The 24,312-nt window shown below is 44.0% G+C and overlaps 1 protein-coding gene across 2 annotated transcripts in view; it reads right to left on the reverse strand.

Moving 5' to 3' along the window:
• The window catches only part of Pdgfra (platelet derived growth factor receptor alpha), a 48,412-nt gene extending 47,649 nt beyond the window's left edge, over nucleotides 1–763 (reverse strand). For both annotated transcript variants that reach the window (XM_026385394.2, XM_077803343.1), the window contains exon 1: nucleotides 632–763. The gene's annotated coding sequence lies outside the window, so the exon portion shown is untranslated. The remainder of the gene's footprint in view (nucleotides 1–631) is intronic.
• Between the last annotated feature and the right edge of the window lie 23,549 nt (nucleotides 764–24,312).

The following is a 24,312-nucleotide window of genomic DNA, read 5'->3' on the forward strand; positions in this document are numbered from 1 at the left end:
CCATGTGCACCCGGCAGGCACCCGAGGTCCAGCCTCCTCCAGGCAAGCCCTTCACACCTCCCCCGCCTCAAAACCCTTTCCCGCGTCCCACTCGGCGCCCTGCTCTCCCCACCTCTCCGGGTCCTCCAGCCGCGCTCCACACCACCGGCTGCTGCAATATCCCGCCAAACCGCGAACGAGGAATGAAAATACTCATTAAAAACCTGTCGCCTTCCAGGACCCACTGCCAAGAAGAGGGCAAACACCTCTACCTCCACCCCCAGCGTTACTTGGTGTTTGTCCCAGTATCCACGAATACCACCCCACCTCCAAAGAAACCTCAAAAATGTAAGCCTAAACAGTTTCTTTGGGAGGCCATAGGGTTGTTAGAAAAACACTGCTTTTAAAAAATAGGTCTGGAAAATGTTGTTGTTGTTGTTGTTCAATTTCAGACTTCCTAACTCTATGGTTACACCCTCCAAACCCCTGAAATTTATTCAGAATAAATTACTCTCTGGATACATAACTGAAATTCAGCTCCACATTTTTTTCTTCTTTTTTCTCCTCGCTCCAAGTTTGAAGTTAACTTCGCTTCTTCCAGAGCCAGAGTCTGATCATGTAGAAACAAAATCATTTTTTTCCTTTCTCTTACCTTCTCCTCCTATGTCAATCCGAAATGGAAATCCTATACATGGAGTAAAAAGTATGTCCACGGCCTCCAAGTCACTCCTGCAGTCCCCTCCTCTGTTTCTCTCCTTCTAGTTCCAACTGTAATGGGCTCAAAAACCGCGTTTTGTAATTGATTCAATGTTATAGTCCATCCTTCTAAAACTAATCATTTGCTCTAAGTAAATAGCTGTCAGGAAATGAACCCCCCCTTCCTTGGCCTCTTCAAAATAAAAGTTACCCTAGAACTCCCTGCACTCTGAATCTCCCAGTCTCCAGATTGCGCCTTGGCTTTTGCTCTTACGCAATCAGGGGGTCCGGTCCCAACCCCCAGACTTCAACAACAACTGGCTGGGGGGAGGCTGAGAGGGGGCGGGCGGGGAGCAGACCAGATGGGGTGGGGGTGGTTGAAAGGGGAGGTGTTGACGCTCTGCCGGGAAAGGGGTTTCGTGGAACTACAAACAAACCGTCATTTCCAGAGTTTGCCTCCCAATTTGGGGGATATTTTCCTACGATGCTATAGCTGTGTATTCTTTTTGAGAATTAGAAAAAGATCACGTAAAATTGCAGTTAATGCCCAGAAAGAATATAATCTGGACTTGAGAAATGTCCCTCTGTAGCAACTCCTGGCCTAACCAGAAATAGGGCCCTGGAGCGAAATCTCTAAGAGGTTGCGTCGTTTTGAACTAGGATCCTTGGGGTACTGGGGGTGCGGGGGGGGGAGGTTGGGGGGGAACCATGTAGCTGTTAATCCTTTAATGGGATTAGGCAAACGGTTGAATCCAATAAGATGATGACTGGTTTTTGAAAGACTAAATGGAGTCGGAGATAGAGTACAAATAACCGAGAGTCTGCGTAAATTGGGAACGTTTTGGCACAGAACGACCTTTATGCCCTAGGAGCCACTTATCTTGTTGTGCCTTTGTTATGGGGATTATCTGGGAGAGGTTGCCCTAGCTTCTATCTCAATACAAAAGACCTCAGGCTTGGGTCTCTGGAGGACCGTCTAAAACAAGCCTGCCACCTCCGCATCCCCGGGAAGGGTGCATTTTGACTCTCCCTCAATTCCTTCCCACCGAACGCTAAAGTTGAGCCTCAAACTCCGTGCCCCAGACCAGAAAAGACAGTATTGGAAAAGCACAATCCTGATTGCGAGGGAAAGGGGGCGCTGATGCTCCAAGAACCAGACTTGCGCGGAGTGGGACAGCCCAGAGAGGGCGGGGGAGGGGAGCCCATTAGCCTTCCGCGCTCGAATTTTGAATTATCTTGCTTGGGAGAGGTGGGGGGAGTCATCCTTTATCCTCCTCTCCCACCCCACCATCCACTCCACACACCCTTCAGTGGGCAGAGCGACCTGGTTGAGACTGGCACGTCGAATAGCCAACACCTCTGCCTCACCAGGAGGGTGAACCCAGGAAAGCGGGCAGAGGAGGGTCATAGAGAGAAGCTCCAAAGAGCGCGGAGCTGTACTTAACTGGGACAGGATCGTGGGGTGTCAAACTCTAAAAGAAAAAAACAACAAAAAAAAACTCCTAGGGCGGAGCTGGGGGCTTCATTCCCCCGGGCTCTTCTGCACGCCCTTCTCGTGCATCTTCAGCTCGAGTGACTGCACTGCTCGCTATTACTTCCACATGTTCCTTCAGGAAATCATTGAAGGCAAATGTATGAACAGCCCCTTGTTCGGAATGCTAGCAGGATACCGTAATGTTTGTAGATAACGAACGGGGACTAAGGACCCCTTCAAAAAAATCAGAGTGCGAAGGTAAAGGGGGAAGCGGGTACAGGCATTCGTGCTATTATTAACTATAAGTTGAGGTCTGAGTTTTTATACCTGGAACCCAAAAGGGAAAGAGGCGAGGTAGGGAGCCTGCCAAGGAGGGCCCCCCTTTGCGACGCATTTACGGCCAGCTTGTTCAGGCCGCCGCGGGCTCTATCTAGCACGCAGGGGCCCAGCGTTCCCCGCAAATGGTCACTTCACAGTTCATTTTAGAGCCCTTTAGAGGGGCCCAAAATGCGGGCTAGGCGGAGGTGTCTCTGAGCAGAAACTCCTCCGGAGTTTGAAGCAGAGAGAAATGGATGAGCAAGCGAGGACCCAGTTGTCCTTCTGGTAGTAATTACCTGCCTAATTTGAATGATGCCTTTGTTATGATCATTAACAAACATTTGCTAAAGGTTTCCATGTGTGACATTCTCAAAGGTTTAAAGGCCTGGGGAGCTGACTCCTGGGACAGCGACCCGGTGGGGGGTGGCGCAGGGAAGCAAATGGTTGGGGGGGGGAGAGATTTCGGCGAGGCTGGATCGAGCAAAATGAAGAGAGGTCAACATCTGCCTCCCCTGCCAAAGCAAAATAAACCCAGTGGTCAGGAGCAACCTCCGGGCAGGAGGCCCTCGAACTGAGGCGGGTGGTTTCTGAAACCCAGTCCTGCCCCTGCAGCCCCCGCCCCTCCCACTGCTCATAGGCGGGTTTGAATCGTGTTTTCCGCCCTCTACGGTCCGCGGGGCTCCTGCAGAGGTCGGGTCTGCTCCCGTCAGTCAGTCCGGGGCGTCGGGGGGAGGTGGGGCGAGCCCAGCCGCGTTCTTCCCGTGTTGTTCTAAGATCCTTCCAGATTGCTCCCTCGACGCCCGGGGTCCTGGGTGGTCTCGGAGGCGCAGTAGGCAAGACGCACTGCCTGGCCAAGGCTGGCAGCGGAGTCCTTCTCTCCTTCCTGGGTGTCTGCCCTGGAGATCCTGAGGGGACCATGTCGCTCTGGGATCCCAAAGTCCTGGCCTTCGCCAGCCTAGGCTGTGTACAGAGATCCCAACACGCACCCGGATGGTGATTTTCTCTTGTGTTTTGATTTTTGTGTCCACTCCCACCCCAGGGGTGAAGAGTGAAGGTTTTCTCTGAAAATCGGGAGTCCAGATGGCTGAGACTGCAGGGGGAAGGAGGCCCGACTTCCGAACTGATCTGGGCCGGGAAGTTTGAGGAAAGAGATGCGAAGCGCGGTGACTGTGGCCCTGTCTTTGTGCCTCTAGGGACCAGAAATTGGGTGCAAGTGTATAAAGAGGTGCAGTGGTGAGCTAACCTTCGAAAAGAGAGTCCCGCAAACCTTTTACAACCAGATCAAAATGGTAACTGTTTGGGGAGGCAGGCTTGCCTGCCCTGCCTGGTGTCCCCAGCTCCTTCGACCCAGTTCCTGGCTAAGAGCAGCTCGCGGCGCCACACCTCTGCCTTTCGTGGGCGTTTCCCTCCGAGTTGGCTTCTTGTGGCTTCTCCTCTGCTCCCCAGCTCCACCCCCACCCCAACACTACTTTCCTCGGACCTGAAGCAAAAGGTTCTTTTGCTTAAGACTTAAGAATGTAATTGGAACCAGAGCCTTTAGTTGTGAAAATCACATTTAAGAAACTTGCGAATTTCTTTTCAAATGCAGTCGATGGGCTGGGGCCAGGGTGTTTCTGGCCTCTTGAATTGAACATGAGGGCCTTTGGTGGTTTGCAAAAGAAAACTGCACTGACTGCCCTTTCTCCCACCCCCTGTAACTCTGGTCTGCGTGTGGAAGCGCTGCCTCCCTGGGGCCAGCTAAGGGTCCTTCCCAGGAAGGCTCCGCTGAGGTCGCGGATGCAGCGCACAGATGTGGGGTCCCTGAAAGGGAAGAGGACTCAGCGCCTGCCTCTGGTCTGCCCCCTGCGGAGGCTCGGAAGCTAGCCAGCCCCAGGAGCCTCTTTGCACGCTAAGATTGAAAGCCGTCCAAGACTTGGAAAAAGAGGAGTTCTCCTGAAAGGTCCAACAGGCCTGTGTAAATTGGTTGGCAATGACCCTCTCTCCAGGACCCCTGACCCACCTCTTCCGTGGTCGCTGGCTCAGTCCAAGATGCAGGGTCACCTCCGTGTTTTCTGGAACTCTCCAGAGAGTAGCAGAAGGCAGCTCCCTGTGGATGATACCTAACACACAGCCTGTTTAATGATCCTGAGAACCAGAGCTGGCTGAATGGTCCAGCCCGGCCAAGGTGGGCCATACATTCCTCAGAGCTGGGACAGATGTGGCAGGACCGGTCGTCCGTGGATCTGGCTTTTGGTTACCCTTTTACCTTGCGAGAGAGCCTGGCTTTGTGTTATCTAGGGATGTTGTTGTCCTCCTAACTTCCCGCTCCCCTTGAGGCCTTACGTTTTGGTTGCTTTTAATTTGAAAAACCGTGTGAGGGGTGGGGGAGGGAGTAAGGAGGTTGGGAGGTCTGCTCTTTATTAGGGGCCTCAGCCATCCAGCTCTCCAGCACACAGCTGTGGCTTGGGAGGGGAAGGAGGGGAAGGAGGGCTGGCTCTGTTTAGACCAGTCTGACTGAAGAAAGGCCTTGTCCTCTGCAAGTCCCAGTAGTACAACAGAGCCCTGTGAATTAGAGGAGGAGGAGGAGGAGGAGGAGGAGGAGGAGGAGGAGGAGAGGAAGGAAAAACATCTTCCATGAGGAGATATTGTGAAGTGGAAAACCAATGGAACCTTGGGCTCTTCCTTTACTCTATTAAATGGGGATAATCATACATAATCCATGTGGTTGTCTTAGGAATTAAATAATATCCAAAATAAATAATGTGGCTTTTATTCAAACTTCCATACCATAATTCAATACAATAGATATGTACTGAGCCTATGATACCCAAGGTTCTGGACCAAGGATACAGCTCTGCCTTCTTGGGGTTATTCAAGCAATCATACATGGAGTTGCACTGTAATACCATAGCAGTATTAAATATAGAGAGTGGTGTCTGAGCACAGAGGAGGAGAGGAAGCCCATTTGAGCGATAGGAGAGGGCTTCTTAGAAGAAAAAGACATCCTCTCTGAGAACCTAAGGATCCCTTTGAGAAGGAGTCTCATGTGCATGGGCTTAGAGGTGAGAGAGAACATGAGGTCAGCCGAAGTAAAAGAGGTTTAGAGTGACTGGTGTTCTTAATAGCTCTAGGTGGGAAGGAGCATGAGCTAGAAGGCCAGATGGAGGAGGTCTTCTAGGCCATGCTAAGAGTCTGTGTGTAATTCTATGGAAGAACCAGAATTGATTTAGGGAGGCTCAGGACAGGAGCAAAGTTGAATTTCAGGCAAGATGCATCTGGATGATCCCAGGAGGCAGGGAGGCTACTGCTGCCACCTAGCCAAGGAGAAGTTTCCTGGGCTCCTGGGTGGTGGCCGGGTTTGGGAGAGATTGAAAAGTGATCATACAGAGGGGAGTAGAAGGCACAACAGTCACTGGTTGAATGATGGAATGTGAGCTGTGAGCAATAGCGTGCGTGGTCCCTGGCTTAAGCCGTAGCTGGTGACTTTTGCTTAGTTGGTGGACAACCAGGAACAGATTTAGAGAGGAAAATGATGAGGCTACTCTTACACATGATACACTGAAAAATTTCAGGAAAAGGATTAAAATGAGAAGAAAAATCAGGACAGACTTTTGGATAACTCTAGCATTTTCCAGTAGGCACAGAAGATAACTGAGAAAGATCAGCCAGAAATCTTTATCTCCTGAATATCAGTGGACTTCTCTGAATCCATAAAGTGAGGGTTATTTGAATATAAAGAGCCAATTGCACTTTTTAAAAAAAATTTTGTATGTACATAAAAATTATATTTTGGATTTAACATATTATTGAGATTAATTTCATGTGGCCACTAAAAAATTTAAACCTACATGATGCTTACATTAGAGCCAACTGCACTTATCAACTAAAATTTACATTATAAATTGTAGCGAGACTTAAGTGATAGTTTTGTATTTATGAGTGATAATAAAAATTCTATGAAAACCTAAGAACTTTAGTTATTATATGACTGACAAAACTAGACTTCCCCCTTATTTTGATTCTTAAATACACTTTATATCAATTTTGATTTTAGATCACCCAAAGACTCAAAGTGGAGTTAAAGCCAGAACTCTGTCCTAATGAGACTCAATACTAGTTTTCTATTCTCCCACTTTCAACCCCAGCAAGCACTGGAGAGACTGAGGCAGGACTCTCTCTCAGGAAGGAAAAAATAGATGTATGATTCCAGAGACAAAGGATGTATATTTTCCTCTAGAAATTATTCTTTCCTTCTCAGTAATAGAGTCACTGACTTCTCCCCTCCGCCCCCCACTTTCTTGGGACAAAACCTTCCTTTAACAATCTCTGTTGCAGGTAGAGGTGGTCTTGAAGAAGAGTTCTGGTCAATATCCAGTAAGCAGAAGGGGTGTATCCAGTAAGCTGAGCATGGTGCAATATGCTTGTAATCCCAGCATCTCAGGAGGCTGAAACAGAAGGATGGCAAGTTCAAAGCCAGCCTCAGCAACTTATCAAGGACCTAAGCAACTCAGTGAGATCCTGTCTCTAAATAAAATATTTAAAAGAGGGGTGTGGCTCAGTGGTTAAGGATCCCTGGGTTCAATCCCTAGTATCAAAAGAAAAAGAAGGAGGAGGAGGAGGAGGAGGAGGAGGATGGGGGAGGGGAGGAAGAAGAAGGAGGAGGAGGAGGAGGAAAAGAAGAAGTACTAGTAGTGGTAGGTGAAACTGCCCAATAAGTACCCAAAGAGGAAAGGACACAGTGGGACCTGGGTGATGCACACCTATAATCTCAATGATCCAAAGTTCCAGGCCAGCCTTGGCAACTCACTGAGACCCTGTCTCAAAATAAAAAATAAAAAGGGCTGGGGATATAGTTCAGTGGGAGAACCCTGGGCACAATCCCTAGTACTGAAGGAAAAAAAGAAAGAAAGTAAACGACATATTCTTCCTTGACGGGTGTTTTTGCTGGGTAGAAAGTAGATGTATGTAGCTTCAGCAGCTGTCATAGGCTGTGAGGCCACCTGGAAAATGTAAACCAGGCAGCAGGGTGCAACAAAGTAGAAGGTCCCTGACCCTGGAGGCCCCAACCAACACTAATTGCCTCTCTCTCCTTGAAAATGCAGTGAAATTAAAATTCTCTCTTATTAAGTCACTTATTTTGAATTTTTCCATTACTTGTAGCCAAACTAGCCTAAGTGATCGAGTCCAAAAGGGTTTTACTCATTCTAACTACAAATACAACCACCCTCACTCAGAAACAGGGCGGAAAGGCTGAAGACACACACAGCTGTGTGACATCCCGGTTCAGCCTACCAAAGCTGGATGTCTTCCTGCTGATGAGCTCATTTACCATTTCCCTGTGGGATTTGAAGTCCCTGTGTGTCGTTTACAACATTGAACTTGTACATGCTACTGGTCCAACTGAATCGTCTTTGGAGAGTCAGGGACACTAAAAGAAAGCTGAAGGGGATAAGAGGTCCAACAGTTTTCTGGGCCCTCTCTTTTCTCCTGGTCTCATGGTTTCATTCTTCATTCTGGTCTTACTCTGGCTTTTAATTCTATTCCCACAGACCTTCCTTCTTTGCAGCTCCAGAGCCTCAAGGTATTTGCAACATGGACGGTTAGTGCTTTAAAAATACACTCTCAGAAAGGGAAATTTGCCCCGTTGTTGTAAGGTTCTAAAACAATCCTGCCAGGAAAGCATCCTTTGGAGGTTCGGGCAACATCATATCCTGCACAAGGCCAGGAGATGATGGCTTCTGCTCCAATGGGAGAACTCTGGGTTTCTCTCCCCTCACTGGGCTAAGGTGGCTATGGCGGTGCATGGACCCTCTAGGTGCCAATCTCGGCCTTCCATCCAGCTGTCCCTGATCTTGACTCGTTTATTTTTGTTGCTCCTAATTTGAGTGTGGATTCCCTCACAGACCTAACAAGAATTGAAATCACCTTTCCCCTCTGGCCTTTCTCCTCAGTATTTTTCCCCCACTGAACTGTAGAAATTGACAAATATTTATTCAATACCTCCTGTGCCAGGAATTGTGCTAGACTCGGATTCTGTCATGGACAAACAGACAACTCCTCCGTGGGGCTTAGCTTCTGGTGGGGGAGACAGACAGAAAACAATCCAGGTCCTGATTAAATGGTAGACAGGACTAGTGTTCCATGGACACCTGGTACTGTGGCCATCATGAGAAGCCCAGGCTGGTCCTGTCCCTCCAGAAAAATTTTCCCTGAGAAGGAGGTGTTTAAAGCTTCTTGCAATTTCAAGGAAAGAAGTTACATTCAGATACTATTTTTAAATCATTCAAAAAGTATAAGAAAGTGTATGCTCGGTGGTGGCACATACCTGTAATCCCAGCAACTCAGGAGGTTGAGGCAGGAGGATGGCAAGTTCAAAGCCAGCCTCAGCAACTTAGTGAGGCCCTAAGCAACTAGTGAGATTGTCTCAAAATAAAAAATAAAAAGAGCTGAGAATGTGGCTCAGTGGTTAAGTTCAATCCCTCTTTAAATTAAAAAAAAAAAAAGTGTTTGTTTGGATGGGTACAAAGTTAGCAAAGCAGTCTTTGTCTCTTGGAAAGGACTGTTTTTAGTGTCCTGTAATGGTGACATTGAAGCACACAACAATTGAATGCATTTGACTAAGGAACTGTCCTTGTTCAGAGAGATAACCTGTTCCCCTAGGATTGGCTATCTCAAAATCTGAACATAACCAAGACTCCAAACTGATGACATCTCCAAATCTGTCATCCCGGGGGTGGAGTTATCTTGGGGAGATAAGAGGACTTCGTGCTGTCGTCCAGCTCCATGAGCTAATGTTTCACAGGCTCACAAAGACAAAGTGATTGTCTTTCATTAAGGTGTATTTTCAATTATCCACTGATTACTTACAGGCTATCTGGGTTTGCACAACAAAATAAGATGCCTAAGGCCCTTTAATGATCCAACAAGATGGTCTAAGATTCTTGTTGTGTGTATGTATCCTGTTAGTTATTTTATTGCTCCGTAAATGTACTTATGCGTTGACTTCACTGCTCACTAAAGGTTAGTGCCTGTCCTCCTTGGGGGTGGGGGCGGGGACAGAAAGAAAGCACAGGACCTAGTTGAGTTCTAGCGCTACCGGGCTGTAATTTTCCACCACTAGAGGGCGCAAGAGGCCAGCTCAGAATCGAAATCCACCCTGGGAGCGTCCACAGTTGGTGCCGGAAATTCAGCCAAGTGTTCCCAAATATTGTGAAGAGGAACTAGATCAGGGCCCCAAGCCTCCCCAGTCACCTCTGGAATCTGGCGGAGTTGCAGTCTAGCCTTCAACAAGCCAGAGGTTACCCTTGATGGTCCAACCCTGTTTGGAGTCATCCTCAGGGCACAAAGGTTTGCAGATAAGTGCTGGGGGAGAGGAGGAGGGAGTGATGCAATTCCAACTGACCACGACCGGTTTCCATCCCTCTTGCTGCCTGCTCTGTGCTAGGTACCCGGGTGGTTTCAAATGGAAAGGAACAAATGCAGAGCTGTGAAAGCACGGAGTCGGGGAGCTTCCTGAAGTGGCTTCTGTCTGAGCCAAGCCTTGAAGAGTAAATAAGTAACTAAGGATGGAAAGCCAGAGGTATGTTCCTTGAAGAGGGATCAGTATACACAAAGGCACGGAGGTGGAAGTGGGGAGAGAGACGTGTACTCACTCCATCCTGGCTGGGACTGGCAGTCCTTGCCCCTATGTGTGCTTTACAGCCAATGTGAAATCCAACAGGCCCCAGGAACTGCAGAAATATATCCCTGAACTTGAACTTCAGTTCAATTCAAACTAAAATGCTCAATAGCTTCTGGTGTGATGGTGCATCCCAGCTACTCAGAGGTTGAGGCAGAAGGATAACAAGTTCATGACCAGCCTGGAGCAACTTAACCAGACCCTGTCTCAAAAAAAAAGGGGGGTGGGGGATGTGGATGTGGCTCAGTGGTAGAGTATCCCTGGGTTCAATCCCCAATATCAAAATAGTAATGGTAATAATAATAATAATAATAATAATAAATTAGTTAGTTAAATGCTCAACATTGACTTCTATGACATCCAGTCAGTACCTCATAATATTAAACCAGCATCAGTTGCTAGAATTTTCAAATATCAAAACAAAAATCTCAAGCTGGGTATGTAGCTTGATGGTATAGTGCCCCTAGGTTTGATTCCCCAGCACCACTGGGGGTGGAAAAAAATCTGAGCTGCTAGTAAAAAAAAAAAAAAATGGCATAGTAAATTTTACTTTTATTACCACTAAAACAATATTGTCAGACTGTCCCACATTGTGAAAAGACTTAACTTTCAGCAATTCTCCCATGGAAATAGCATTCCAAAATGGACAAGGATTATAGAAAATATTTCTAACCATATAATTTTCTAAGAAACCATGGAAAAAACCTGATATTAATATTATTGTGGGTTAGCCCCTTTTTGTCCACTTGGGAACATAAAGATTGATTGAACCTAAATGATTTTTCCAACTAAAAGATTCATAGTCTTTCTGGTTAATTCATGTTGTTACAAATGCCAGTAGGGCCTGACAGACACATGCATATAAATTAAAGAAAGATGCTGATAATTCAGATGTAATGCCTATTTTTATACTGGTCAAATTTAGCCATAACTGTGATGACTTTGAACTTTGCATTTAATCCTCTAACACTAACCCATCATCTCCTAAATAAATGTGGAATGCCATATTTTCATTTGAAAAAAAAAAAAGCCTGAAAGTATACTTAAGATATACTTCAAGACTCCTTGAGATAGAAACACATCAGATTATCACACACATGCAAAGTAAGAAATACCTGAAATACACTGTCCTTGATTTCTATGGATCACCTAACTTTTTCAATGGTACAATTCAAATTAGATCTGAAGATTCTATGAGACATAGCTTCTATTTCTCTAGATTAAAACAACAACAACAATGAAGTGATTACAACAATGTAATCCCAGTGATTTGAGAGGCTCGCACAGGAGGGTCACCAATTGGAGGCCAGCTTCTGCAACTAGAGGAGACCCTGTCTTAGGGGATGTAGCTCAGGAGGTACATGCCCTTGCATTCAATCCCTGGTACTGAAAGGGAGAAAAAATAATTGAATATCAAAAATTCATTTCATTGAACCTAATACCTAGCATACAAAATTAATCTATTGACAATAGAAATTAGACATCATATCTTTATTCTGCATATGGAATACATGAGTAGGTCTGTTGCTATGTGCTTAAGTTTTGCTCTTGCATTCAAATGAGAGTGAATGTATTTCCAAATAAAAGACAATTTAAAACTACAGGCTCACACTTCAGAGAGTGGTTATCTTATCTGCCTGGCTCCTGTTTGCTTTCCCTAAAGCCACCAATAAAACATGAGAAAGTGGAATTGGAGACTCTAGATTTGCCCACCCCACCCCATCTGGAGGACAAAGGAAGGGCTTGTCTGATGGATTCTGCCTAGTACTGGGTCTTTCTGCAGAGTGTCACCAAGAACTCTAGCTAAAATACCTGGGGCCTGGGGTTGTGGCTAGTGCTAGGGTGCTCTCCTGGCACGCTTGAGGTCCTAGGTTAGATCTCCAGCACCTCAAAATAAATAAATAAATAAATAAATAAATAAATAAATAAATAAATAAATAAAATGCACAGCTCTCTCCCTGACCAGTACAAGCTTCGTTCCATAGCTGGGTGACACATGGTTTTCCCTGGGTCACACATACCATCACACACACCATCCAGAGATTAAATGCCAACCAGGTCAACATATTTGCTGGAAGGTTGTATGAAAAATAAATATTTTAATTGTCCTCATACTTTCTGAATCCAGACCAATGGGAGTCCAGGGTTTCTATTCCATTTTATTCAATCCCTCAGTTCTGATGCCATTGTGCTCCTTCCGAAGCATTTCTGAAACTGCTAGTTTATCTGATGCTCCTCCCAGCCACTGACAGCCAGGGCAGCGACAGAGTGGGAAAGGTCTCCGACTTGCCAAAGCTACTGTGCATACTCAGGTAGGGAAGGAACAGGACCTTTCTGGCCTGGGGCAATGGCTGCCCCACAGTGGGCAAGGTGTTCTTGGATGCTGGAAACAGTCTATGAGGTGGACCCTGATGGGGACAGAGTTGCTAATCAGAGAGCTCAGAATTGACATGTGCTTTTTCTCCCCTAGGCTGGGCAAGCTGAGTTTTCTTCCTCCTGTGATTCCCCCCCCCCCCAGTATTGTGTTTCAAAAGCATAAATGCCACTCACTTCCAAAGGTGTATTGAGGGCTGGAGATGTACCCCACAGGTAGTTCTGATGCCAAAGCTCAGTCCTTGTCCCTGATGCCAATCCAATAATGAAGACACAGTTTTGAGAAACAGGAAAAAGAAGGTCTATTGTTTTGCTAGCAAAGGAGAAACACAGGGGACTCCTGTTCCAAAGGCTGTGATTCTGCCCATCAGCGGGAACAAGGGGCTTTTACAGGGGTGACTCAAAGGCTACATTCCACGCGTTCTCTGTTTGAGTTGTAATTTGCTTATTAACTTGGGAGATAGTCATTTCTGAGGTCTTCAGTGCCATCCCCAAAGTATGGATTTCTTTGTTTCTATGGTGGGTGTGTACTCAAGGACAGATAAATCTGCCTAAAATGGGGAAGCAAGGTAGTTTCCCCTGCGATGAGAGTACGGGAAAGATTAAAATTAATTTCAGTGGCTGGGCAGTAAGGGTCATTTTCAAAGCACAAAGTGGACCACTGTTAGAGTTCCAAGATCCTTGCCACAGCCTACAAAGGCTACCATGGAGGGTCCCGGACACCATCTCCAGGATTGTCCTGCCCTCTGAGGCTCCAGCACCCAGACAGACCTCGACAACCTATTCTTTAGATCAGAATCTAGACAATTCAGAAAACACTTGTCCGTGGACAAAAAAAAAAAAAAAAAAAAAATCACTGCAATTTAATTCAACCATCTTAATTGGCTTTGTTTTTGATGATAGAATGAGGCAACAACACTTCACTCTGTAAAATAGAATCAGAATGTTGAGTGCTCTGATGATCCAAGCAAAGGAAATTGGTTTTGTAGACAGAAGGACTTGAAGAAAGAGAAAGACAAAAAGCAAGTTGGTGATGTCAAATTAAAGGTGATGTCCTTGTAAGGGGTGTGTGTGTGTGTGTGTGTGTGTGTGTGTGTGTAGTGGAGGGAACTATCAGAAAAAACTGATAAGTTATCCTCAGATTATTTCAGGTTAATTGTTTTGTGTAAAGATTATGGGGATCCCAGTTGAAACTGACTTGTTTGGGAAATTCAACTGTTACCGCTCTCATTTTGATTTCTCAGAAGGTCACCTAAACAGCTTAGTTTCAGCTTGGCGAATTGGAACTTGAATGTGAATGAGTCCATTTTGGATTTTTTAACCGGGTCCTTTTTTTTTTTTTTTTTGGCATGACAATTCTTATTACACATATAGAGCACAAATTTTCATATCTCTGGTTGTATATAAAGTATGTTCACACCAATTTGTATCTTTATACATGTACTTTGGATAATATGTCATCACATTCCACCATTATTACTAACCCCCTGCCTCCTCCCTTCCCCTCCCACCCCTCTGCCCTATCTAGAGTTCATCTCTTCCTCCCATGCTTCCCCTCTCTAGTCCACTATGAATCAGTCACTTTATATCAGAGAAAATATTCAGCATTTGGTTTTTTGGGATTGGCTAACTTCACTTAGCATTATCTTCTCCAGCTCCATCCATTTACCTGCAAATGCCATGATTTTATTCTTTTTTATTGGTGAGTAATATGCCATTGTGTATAAATACCACATTTTTAAAATCCATTCATCTATTGAAGGGCATCTAGGTTGGTTCCACAGTTTAGCTATTGTGAATTGTGCTGCTATAAACATTGATGTGGCTGTGTCCCTGAAGTATGCTGTGTTTAAATCCGTTGAGTATAGACCGAGGAATGGGACAGCTGGGTCAAATCATGGTTCCATTCCCAGATTTCCAAGGAATTTCCATATTGCTTTCCATATTGGCTTTACCAATTTGCAGTCCCACCAGCAATGTATGAGTGTACCTTTTCCCCCACATCTTCACCAACACTTATTATTGTTTGTCTTCATAATAGCTGCCATTCTGACTGGAATAAGATGAAATCTTAGAGTGGTTTTGAATTGCATTTCTCTAATTGCTAGAGATGATGAACATTTTTTCATGTATTTGTTGATTGATTGTATATCACTTCAAAGAAGTGTCTGTTCAGGTCCTTGGCCCATTAATTGATTGGGCTATTTGTTTTTTTGGTGCTTAGCTCTTTGAGTTCTTTATATACCCTAGAGATTAGTGCTCTTTCTGATATGTGGGGTTAAAAATTCGTTCACAAGGGGCTGGGGATGTGGCTCAAGCGGTAATGTGCTCGCCTGACATGCACAGGGTGCTGGGTTCAGTCCTCAGCACCACATACAAATAAAATAAAGATGTTGTGTCCACTGAAAACTAAATAATAAATATTTAAAAATTCTCTCTCTCTTTCTCTCTCTCTCTCTTAAAAAAAAAATTTTGCTCCCAAAATGTAGGCTCTCTGTTCACCTCACAGATTGTTTCTTTTGCTGAGAAGAAACATTTTTAGTTTGAATCCATCCCATTTATTGATTCCTAGTTTTAATTCTTGTGCTATAGAAGTCTTATTAAGGAAGTTGGGGCCTAATCCACATGATGAAGATTAGGGCCTACTTTTTTTTCTATTAGACACAGAGTCTCTGGTTTAATTCCTAGGTCCTTGATCCACTTTGAGTTGAGTTTTGTTTTATGGTGAGAGATAGGGGTTTAATTCATTTGTTGCATATGGATTTCCAGCTTTCCCAGCACCATTTCTTGAATGCATGTTCTTGGTGCCTTTGTCTAATATAAGATAATTGTAATTTTGTGAGTTAGTCTCTGTGTCCTCCATTCTGTACCATTGGTCTACCAATCCATTTTGGTGCCAATACCATGCTGTTTTTGTTACTATTGCTCCAGTACTATAGTTTAAGGTCTGATATAGTGATGCCACCTGCTTCACTCTTCCTGTAAAGGATTACTTTAGTTATTCTGGGTCTCTTATTTTTCCAGATGAATTTCATGATTGCTCTTTTTATTTCTATGAGGAATGTCATTTGAATTTTGATCGGAATTACATTAAATCTGTATAGTGCTTTTGGTAGTATGGTTATTTTGATAATATTAATTCTGCCTATCCAAGAGCAAGGTAGATAGATCTTTCCATCTTTTAAGGTCTTCTTTGATTTCTTTCTTTAGGGTTCTGTAGTTTTCATTGTATACATCTTTTACCTGTTTTGTTAAGTTGATTGCCAAGTTTGTTTGTTTGTTTGTTTTTTGAGATTTTTGTAATTGGGGTAGTTTTCCTCATTTCTTTCTCAGAAGATTTGTCACTTATGGGGCTGGGCATGTGGCTCAAGCGGTAGCGCGCTCGCCTGGCACGCGTGTGGCCCAGGTTCGATCCTCAGCACCACATACAAACAAAGATGTTGTGTCCGCTAAAAAATAAATAAAATATTAAAAAAAGATTTGTCATTTATATACAGCAATGCCTTTAATTTATGGGTGTTGATTTTATAACCTGCTACTTTGCTGAATTCATTTACTAGTTCTAGAAGTTTTCTGGTGGAGCTTTTTGGGTCTTCTAGGTATAGAATCATATCGTCAGCAAATAAGGCTAATTTAAGTTCTTCTTTTCCTATACGTAGCCCTTTAATTTCTCTCGTCTGTCTAATTGCTCTGGCCAGTGTTTCAAGAACTATTTAACCTGGTCTTTTCAAGAATTTAGTTCAAAACAATGGCCTCCCATAATTTTTATTCAACACATTTTTTTATATCTCAATCTGCTGTATATTCTCTGGTTGGTATTTTTGTTTCCTTTTCTTTTTTTCCTAGGAAAATTTTTTTCTTCTATTGCAACACTCTATGAACAGAATAATAAGAGGTGGGAATTTTCCACTTTGTGACCAAGACAAGACTATAAGCATCTCCTTACTGCTTTTGTGGTGTTATTTGATCTGAGCTAAGGAAATCAGGGAGATGAAAAAGAGATTCTGGAATTCTGGGGGAAAAAAATACCCTATCTGAGTATGACTATTTCCCCCTTTTATCCTGGAAGTTCATTTCAGGATTGGCAATGCTCCAGGTTTTCTGTCTGAGTCCTTTTGATTTTCTCCATTTCCCCTGGAACCAGCCAGCACCAACCCCATGGTGGGAAGCCTTGAGTCACAAGGAATTCATTGTCAAACAAACGTGATTCTCCACAAGTCCTACACCTCTGGAGTAAGGATACCACCTTTCATTCAGTTGTCTAATACCCTAAAGCTAGAGGTTTTCTTTGTTCTTGTTCCTCCCTTCAGGCTGTTAATGACTTTTATTAATTTTACCTTCTAAGAGTATTTCAAATCTGTCCTCTACTCCCTCCCACTCCATGCCATCCACCTGTTCCCAAGAGACTTCTCTTACTTACTTCCAATGACTTTTTTGTGTCTACCACTGCCTGTTAACCCACTCTGCACACAGCAGTCGGGTCACTCTTTTTTTTAAATATAATCTCTTTCTTATGTTATCGAAACATAATACATATATATAAAGAACACAAACCATAGTATATAACTCAAGTGATTTTACACGAAAGGACACTCTCACGTGACCAGCACCCAGCTCCATATGTGGAAGGTGACCGGTATTCCAGAAGCTAATCACCTCACTTCTACATGATCCCCTCTTCCAAAGGTACTCACTCCCCTAACTTCCAACACAGTAAGTTTGGTTTTGCTTGTTTTATAACTTATATAAATAGATTCATCTTGTGGTTACACTTCTTTATCTGGCTCCTTTCACTCAACATTTGTTAATAAAATTCATCCACATTGCTGCTTAGAGTAGGAGATTGTTTATTCTCCTTTCTGGGAAGCATTTCATTGTATGATTTCACCCCAATTTATTTATCCATCCTATCTTTGATGGATATTTGAGTAATTTCCATTTTATACCTATCATGAATAATGCTGCCATGAACACTCTCCTTTTGGTGAGCATATGAATGCATTTTTGTTAGGAATAGACTAGGGAGTGGAACTGCTGGGTCCTTCCTGGTATGCATCCTCTAGTAGATGTTGCCAATTTTTCAAACAGTTGCACCAGTTTTTGCTCTCACTAAGAAGTAAGAACACTGCATTTGTTCTCAATCCTATCCAACCCATGATGTTTGTCTGTCTTTTTCATTTTATCCATTCTCATGGGCAGCCTGCTATTACATTAATTTAATCAATGTCACTTCCTGCTTAATAGCTTTCAATGGCTTTTCATTTGATTTTGTATTTGTGTGTCCCAGAAATTGAATCTAGAGCCTAGTGTATATTGAGTAAAAGCTCTAGCACAGAGCCACACCCCCAGCCATCTCATTGAATTTAAAAGGGACTCCATGCCTACCTCCCCCAAGTCATCTCTCTTCCCTCTCTCTCTCTCTCTCTCTCTCTCTCTCTCTCTCTCTCTCTCTTTTTCCCCAGTACCAGGGATTGAATAAAGGGGTGCTTAGCCAGTGAGCTACATCCTCAGCCCTTTTTATATCTTATTTAAGGTCTTGCTTAGCTGCTGAGGCTGGCTCTGAACTCAAGATCCTCCTGCCTCAGCCTCCCAAGCTGCTGGGATGACAGTCGTGTGCCACAGTTCCCAGCAACTCATACCACTCTCACTACAATAGTCTTTTCTTCTTAAAAATCTGCCAGGCTATTTCCCTCCTCCAAATCTGCACACTGCTTTCCCAATGCCTGAAAACTTTCTTCCTCTCACCCTCCCCACCATCTTCATAAGCCTTCCTTCCAATGCTTCATATCTTAGACTTCAAGACCTTGGGTCCCTGTCCCCTTTCTTTCCCATTCTTTCTTCTGCCACAAAACTACCACACAGCACTAATCACAGCTTGTGCTTACATCTTTATCTATCGGTGCTCTCTCTCCCTCCTCCCTCCCTCTCTCTTTTTCTCATTACACTGTAAAGTCCTTGAAGATAAGAAGCCTGTCTGCTTCATGACTTGCTGCAGTACCTGTTCCTAGCAGATAGTGTTTGGCATATTCTGAGCATTCATCAAATGTCAGTGGGAACAATGACTGAATGAATCCTGTCTATTTCAGACAGTGAGTAAAATAACATTGACTCTCATCTTTGAGTGGGGAATTTTGATACCACCTGAAGAAAGGAGTCTGCCTAGCTGTATGGAAACTGCATGGCTGGAGTGGACATGGAGAGGCCCTGAGAGATGGATCGAGCAATGCAAAAGGAGCCCAGAGCTTGCCTGTGAGGGAGGAGGCTCCAGAAAGTCCAGGAGTCGAGTTAATCCAGAGAGATTTCCTGTTAAAGGAGACTATGGCCTCGTCCCTGGGGGAAGATTTGGGAGTTACAGAAAATGAATTTTTGCAAATAATCCAATATCCCTCCACGTCTCCAGGAAGCACCCTAATGTCTTCCAGGAAGAATGCCCCTTTTCTTAAATTGGTCTCTGGAGCTTCAATCCTTCCTAGAGAGCTGTTCAGGCCTTAGGGAGCTGCTGGCTCAGATCCTGAAGACAGTAACTTTAGTGCAAGAAAGAATAACGTTTCAATAACAATGGGGAGAGAATGTGATAACATAAAAAAGAATGTTCCTGGGAAGGTTTTCGAGAATACATTAATTATCATAAATTGGTGATTTTGTGCATTTCTTAAATATGTTCGGCCTCTCTGGTGCCAACTTGATTTCCCTCTATTGTCTATCCCATCAAACAGCATCCACCTGACAGCCACCACTGAGCATTTCCTACTGGACCAGGGAGGCTAAGCAGCCTCTGTGTGAGCGGAATAGAGAAGCACGAAGTATTCAAATGAGAACAAGAGCAGGATTTACTGTCATTTTCATTTAAAATGCCATATTAACTTTCCAGATAATTGGAACGCATTCATCCTCTGCGGTGTATACGTTTAAGGGTTTACTTTGGCTCCAGTGATCCTGCTGATTTAGCCACAAAAGTATGTTTCACATCACAAGCTGCATGTTCAACATATCTTAGCCCCATATAAACGTGCATTTCTGCAGGGCATCTGGTATTTTAAATTAAAAGTGGTCATTTTATTGGAATAAACATCTAATTTCAGGGGGAAAGTTAATTGCACAGGTCCTATCAATAAACTTGAGGGTCTCCTGGCTGCTCAGGAGACAAAGATGTCCAGGCGAGGTCCCTGTCCTCAGAGAGCTTGCACATGACAGGCAAAGGACAGATAAAAGGTAATTGTGTAAAATGTGCTGAGCTACAGTTGAGTTTAACTAGAGTTGATGTGGGAACCCTAAGAAGGGTTGGAAATGGGGGTGCTAGGCAAACCCGTTTAGAAGTTGCTCTTCTTTATTTGACATTCTTTTTTCTAGCCTTTCAAAATTCAGCTCAGTGACATTCCTGGGAGTATTCCTGACCTCTTTTTTTTTTTTTTTTTTTTAATAGGTTGTGCAAAACATTACAAAGCTCATGACATATCATCTTTCATACATTTGATTCAAGTGAGTTATGAACTTGACTGGAATGTTTCTGTGGTGGTTTTGTTTCCACTCTCTGTGAATTATATTTGGGTCTGCTTGCTTGTTTGGGGGGGTACTAGAGATTGAACCCAGGTGTGCTTTAACCCTGAGCTACATCCCCATTCTCTTTCTTTCTTTTTTCTTTTATTATTATTATTATTATTATTTATTATTATTATTATTATTATTATTATTATTTAGACAGGTCTTTCTAAGTTGGTGAGAGTCTAAGTTACCCACACTGGCCTCAAACTGGCCATCATCCTGCCTCAGCCTCCCGAGTTGCTGAAATTACAGATGTGCAATACTACACCTGGCTGTGAATTATATTTGCACTACTGCCATCTGCACATCCTCAGGAGACAATGTAATGTTGTTGTCAGAAACATGGACTCCTCCGGAGTCAGCGGGGTTGCTGTCCATCTGCTAACACTCTCCTTTTCTACCCCTTGTCTCAGTTTCCTTCCCTGGGTAAAGGTCCAAGAGTTAGGTTGAGTAAAACAATTAGAACAGTACTGTGGATGCCCAGTATGAGTCTTATTATTGCTCCATGATTGTCTGTTTTTTTTCACTTGGTTAAATAAACCTTTCAGTTGCGGGGGTGGGGGATTGACGGTCCAAATCACTAAACTGTTTATGGGACTTTCCAAGAAATCAAGATTAAAGAGATAACAACCTACAGACCAGTTCTATCAGCATGATAATGAAGTTCCCCCTTCCTTAATCCTTACACACAAAGAAAGTAATCTAATCTCTAATATTAGCAATCAGTTGTTTATCTATTGCCCAGGCTCTTCTTTCATAAGGAAAGAAACTTTGAAATAACAGATCCCCCCCACACACACACACTTTTTTTTTTTTTTTGGTACCAGAGATTGAACCCAGGGGCACTTAACCACTGAGCCACATCCCCCAGCCCTTTTTAATATTTTTATTTAGAAACAAAATCTTGATAAACTGTTTAGGGCCCTGCTAATTTGCTGAGGCTGGCCTTGAACTTGTGATCCTCTTGCCTCAACCTCCCTAACTGCTAGGATTGCAGGAATAGGTCTCTGTGCCCAGCTCAGATCCACTTTTTGTTCCTGCTATTTTCTTCAACTCTTCCCTGTCTATAAAAGCAACCTCTCTGCTTGGCTCCTTGGGACACTTATTCTACTTTTATGGAATAAAATGTTGCCTGATTCTGTAATCAGAAACAAAGCCAAATAAGTTTGTTTGTTTGTTTGTGGTACTTGAGGTTGAACCCAGGGGTGCTTTACCACTCTCCCCTTTTTATTTTTTATTTTTGAAACTATTTTTAACAGGGTCTGATTAAGTTGTTCAGGCTGGCCTAGTACTGTTATGCTCGAATTCGGGACCCCCAAAAGACCACCAGAGACCAAGATCGATGTAAACAGCAAAGAGGTGTTTATTGCGAGCTAGCTTGGTCCTCTGCGCGCGCACACACACAGCAACTGGTGACGCTGAGAGGCCCTGAGCCCAGGGTTTGCAGCAGTTTTATACACTCTTTGGGGAAGGCAGGGACTTCACATACATTATAGCATCTCTTAGCAAATCATCACACACCGAGGGACAATCAAACAACAACTCTAAAACATGATTAGCACATTCACTGGTGGGAACAAGTTGGGTAGGGGTGATTGGTTACTACAAGAGGGGGATTCATTTGAACTGATTGGTTTAAGCCAAGAGGGGTGTTCCTGCTTAACTACATGGTTCCCCCAACATGTTATCAACCACCAAAAACTATTGGGAGGGTCATCTGGCATCCTAGGTATTTCCCTGTCTCATGCTGATTGGTGGCTGCTAGGGGGTTGCTATGGGTCCCCACCTAGCCTGACTGAGTCAGGGACACCTGGTGCAGCAGATCTCTCCTGTTATTTGTAGATAAACAACTTAACAGGGTGGAAATGTGCCTAGGAGTGCTCTGTGGGTCTTTCCAAGAACAAGGGTCACACTCCCTTCCTTGGACAGGCTTTGCTCTGAGGTAGAGGCTGGTTTCTCAGTATTTGAGACGCTCCTGCCTCGGCCTCCGGAGTAGTTAGTTAGAATTACAGGTGTGTGCAACCAAACCAGGCACCAGTCAAGATTTTCAAGTTAATTGTTGGAATGTTGACCTTTAATAACTTGACTTAAGTTCCACAGGAGCAGGTACTATCTTTTTCATTTTTTTCTATTCATGGGCCCCAACCATTGTCTGCTCCTCCAGTGTCTAATGCAGTCCCTGAGCACTTCAAGTGCAAAAAATAATGTTAGCTGAGTTGATAAGTGTCTCCAAGGTGCCATGTGAACCAAATTTGAGTTCCTCATGGCATAACCAAAAGCTCAGTCCTTGTCCTTGATGCCAGGCCAATAACAAGGTCTCTCAAGACAAGGTCTTGAGAAAGAGGAAAATGTTTTATTGCTTGGCTAGCAAAGGAGAAACCCAGGGGTCTCCTGTCCCCGAGCCAGTGATTCTACCCATCATGGGGAGCAGGGGTTTTTTAAAGAGGTGATACAGAGAAGTGAAATTACAGAGGAGAGATCAGAAAGGAGAAGATGAGGGAAAAGATGATCGGGGAAAAGATTAGAGAGGAGAAGGTCAGGAAAAATAAGGTTGGGGAAAAAAGCAACAAGGGATATAGTCAAAGCATCAAGTGAACCCCTGTTGCAATGGAGGTCATTTAAAAATCATATAGACACATTGGATGCTTTAAATGGTTACTTAGATATCCACTGTTGCTAAATGATGATCCCTAAAACTCATCAAGCACCTACTAAATGCCAGACATTTAGCTGAAAACACTATGCAAATTACTTTGCTTAAATCTTATTTAAACCAACAAGGTACTTTCATTCTCAGAGAGAAAAATCTGAAAAAAAAATGCCCTATGCCCATTTTTCCTGGTTCTAAAAATAAAGCCTTGTCAATAAAATTAAATTTTACCTTATCTAAATACCAGACACTTAGGTTATATACTATTTCAAAGCCATCTCTTTCTGCAAAACTTGCTATAATCACTGCAGTCTTATACTTCTCCCTGTTATAATTCCAAAATCACCATGTGCACAGAGGGGCGACTCCTTTGTATCTTCACAATGAGAGATTTCTGTGCCACTCTGGAGAGGGCACGTACGCAAATGCACAGTCAGCTATGCTGTGAGAGTATATCGTACAGGTCAAACCATAATTAAAATAATTATTATTTATATAGCATTCTAAACGTATCCACTACTTGAGTCATAATCACAGTAGTTAGAGACAGAAAACAGCAATTAAATAATCCAGTCAACCCCAGCAAATGCAAGACAGCCAAGATCCCAGCAGAGAAGATCTGGGAATGAATTTCAAGCAAAAAATAACAGGCATATGGAAATCACTCGGATCCGGTTTCCACTCCCTTCATCTCCACGTGGCTCTCACTCATTCACTCCTCATGCTTTCCACACTGCTTACCACGTGGCTGCCCTTTGCTGGGAATGAAGATCTAGAAGAATCAGAAGCAGTCCCTGCCTTCTAAAGAGATGCAGAGATGGAGCTGGGTCTGCTGGCGCATGCCCATCATCATAGCAACTCGGAGGCTGAGGCAAGAGGATAATCCAGAGCTAGCCTCCACAACTTAGCAAGACCCTGTCTTGAACTAAAATCTAAAAATGACGAGGGATGTAGCTCAGTGGTCAAGTACCCCTGGACTTAATGCCCAGCCTTCCAAACAAAAGACAAAGATGAACACACCCAGAGCCTCTCCCTAAGGGACATGTCATCAAATAAGATGCAAATTATGCGTTTATACAAATTACTCACTTAAGTATCCCATGAAACTGTAATAACAGGCATTGATGGATCTCTCACAATGGGTCAGACACGGTATATGATTTACATCCCTCCATCTCTAACCCTGTTATAGGTAACTAGGTAGAGGGTGTTTTGTTTGTTTGGGTTTGGTTTACCCACATTGGGGATTGAACCCAGGGTCTTGGACAGCCAGACAAACACTTTACCACTGCACGACATCCCCACCCAGACAGAAATCGTGATTCCATTTTACAAAGGATGAAAATGAGGCTTACAGAGGTTAAGTGACCTAGTCTCAAACAGCGTCTGCCCTCCCAGCCTCCCCTCACCATGAAGGTCACCTTGTGCTTTCAATGTCCAGGGGTGCAGCCAAGCTGCCTTGAAGGAACTCACCAAGGTTCACAGATCATGGGTGGCCCTGATCTGCAGTGCCATCGTGGCTGGGGGAGGGGCGCTGGGTCCAGTCCTGGTTGAGTCCTCTGCTCCCACTGCTCTGGACTGCGCCCACACACCCCTCGGTGGTTCTTGCTACAGAATGACCTC

The sequence above is a fragment of the Urocitellus parryii genome, chromosome 10 (genome assembly GCF_045843805.1).
Source record: "Urocitellus parryii isolate mUroPar1 chromosome 10, mUroPar1.hap1, whole genome shotgun sequence".
NCBI lineage: Eukaryota > Metazoa > Chordata > Mammalia > Rodentia > Sciuridae > Urocitellus > Urocitellus parryii.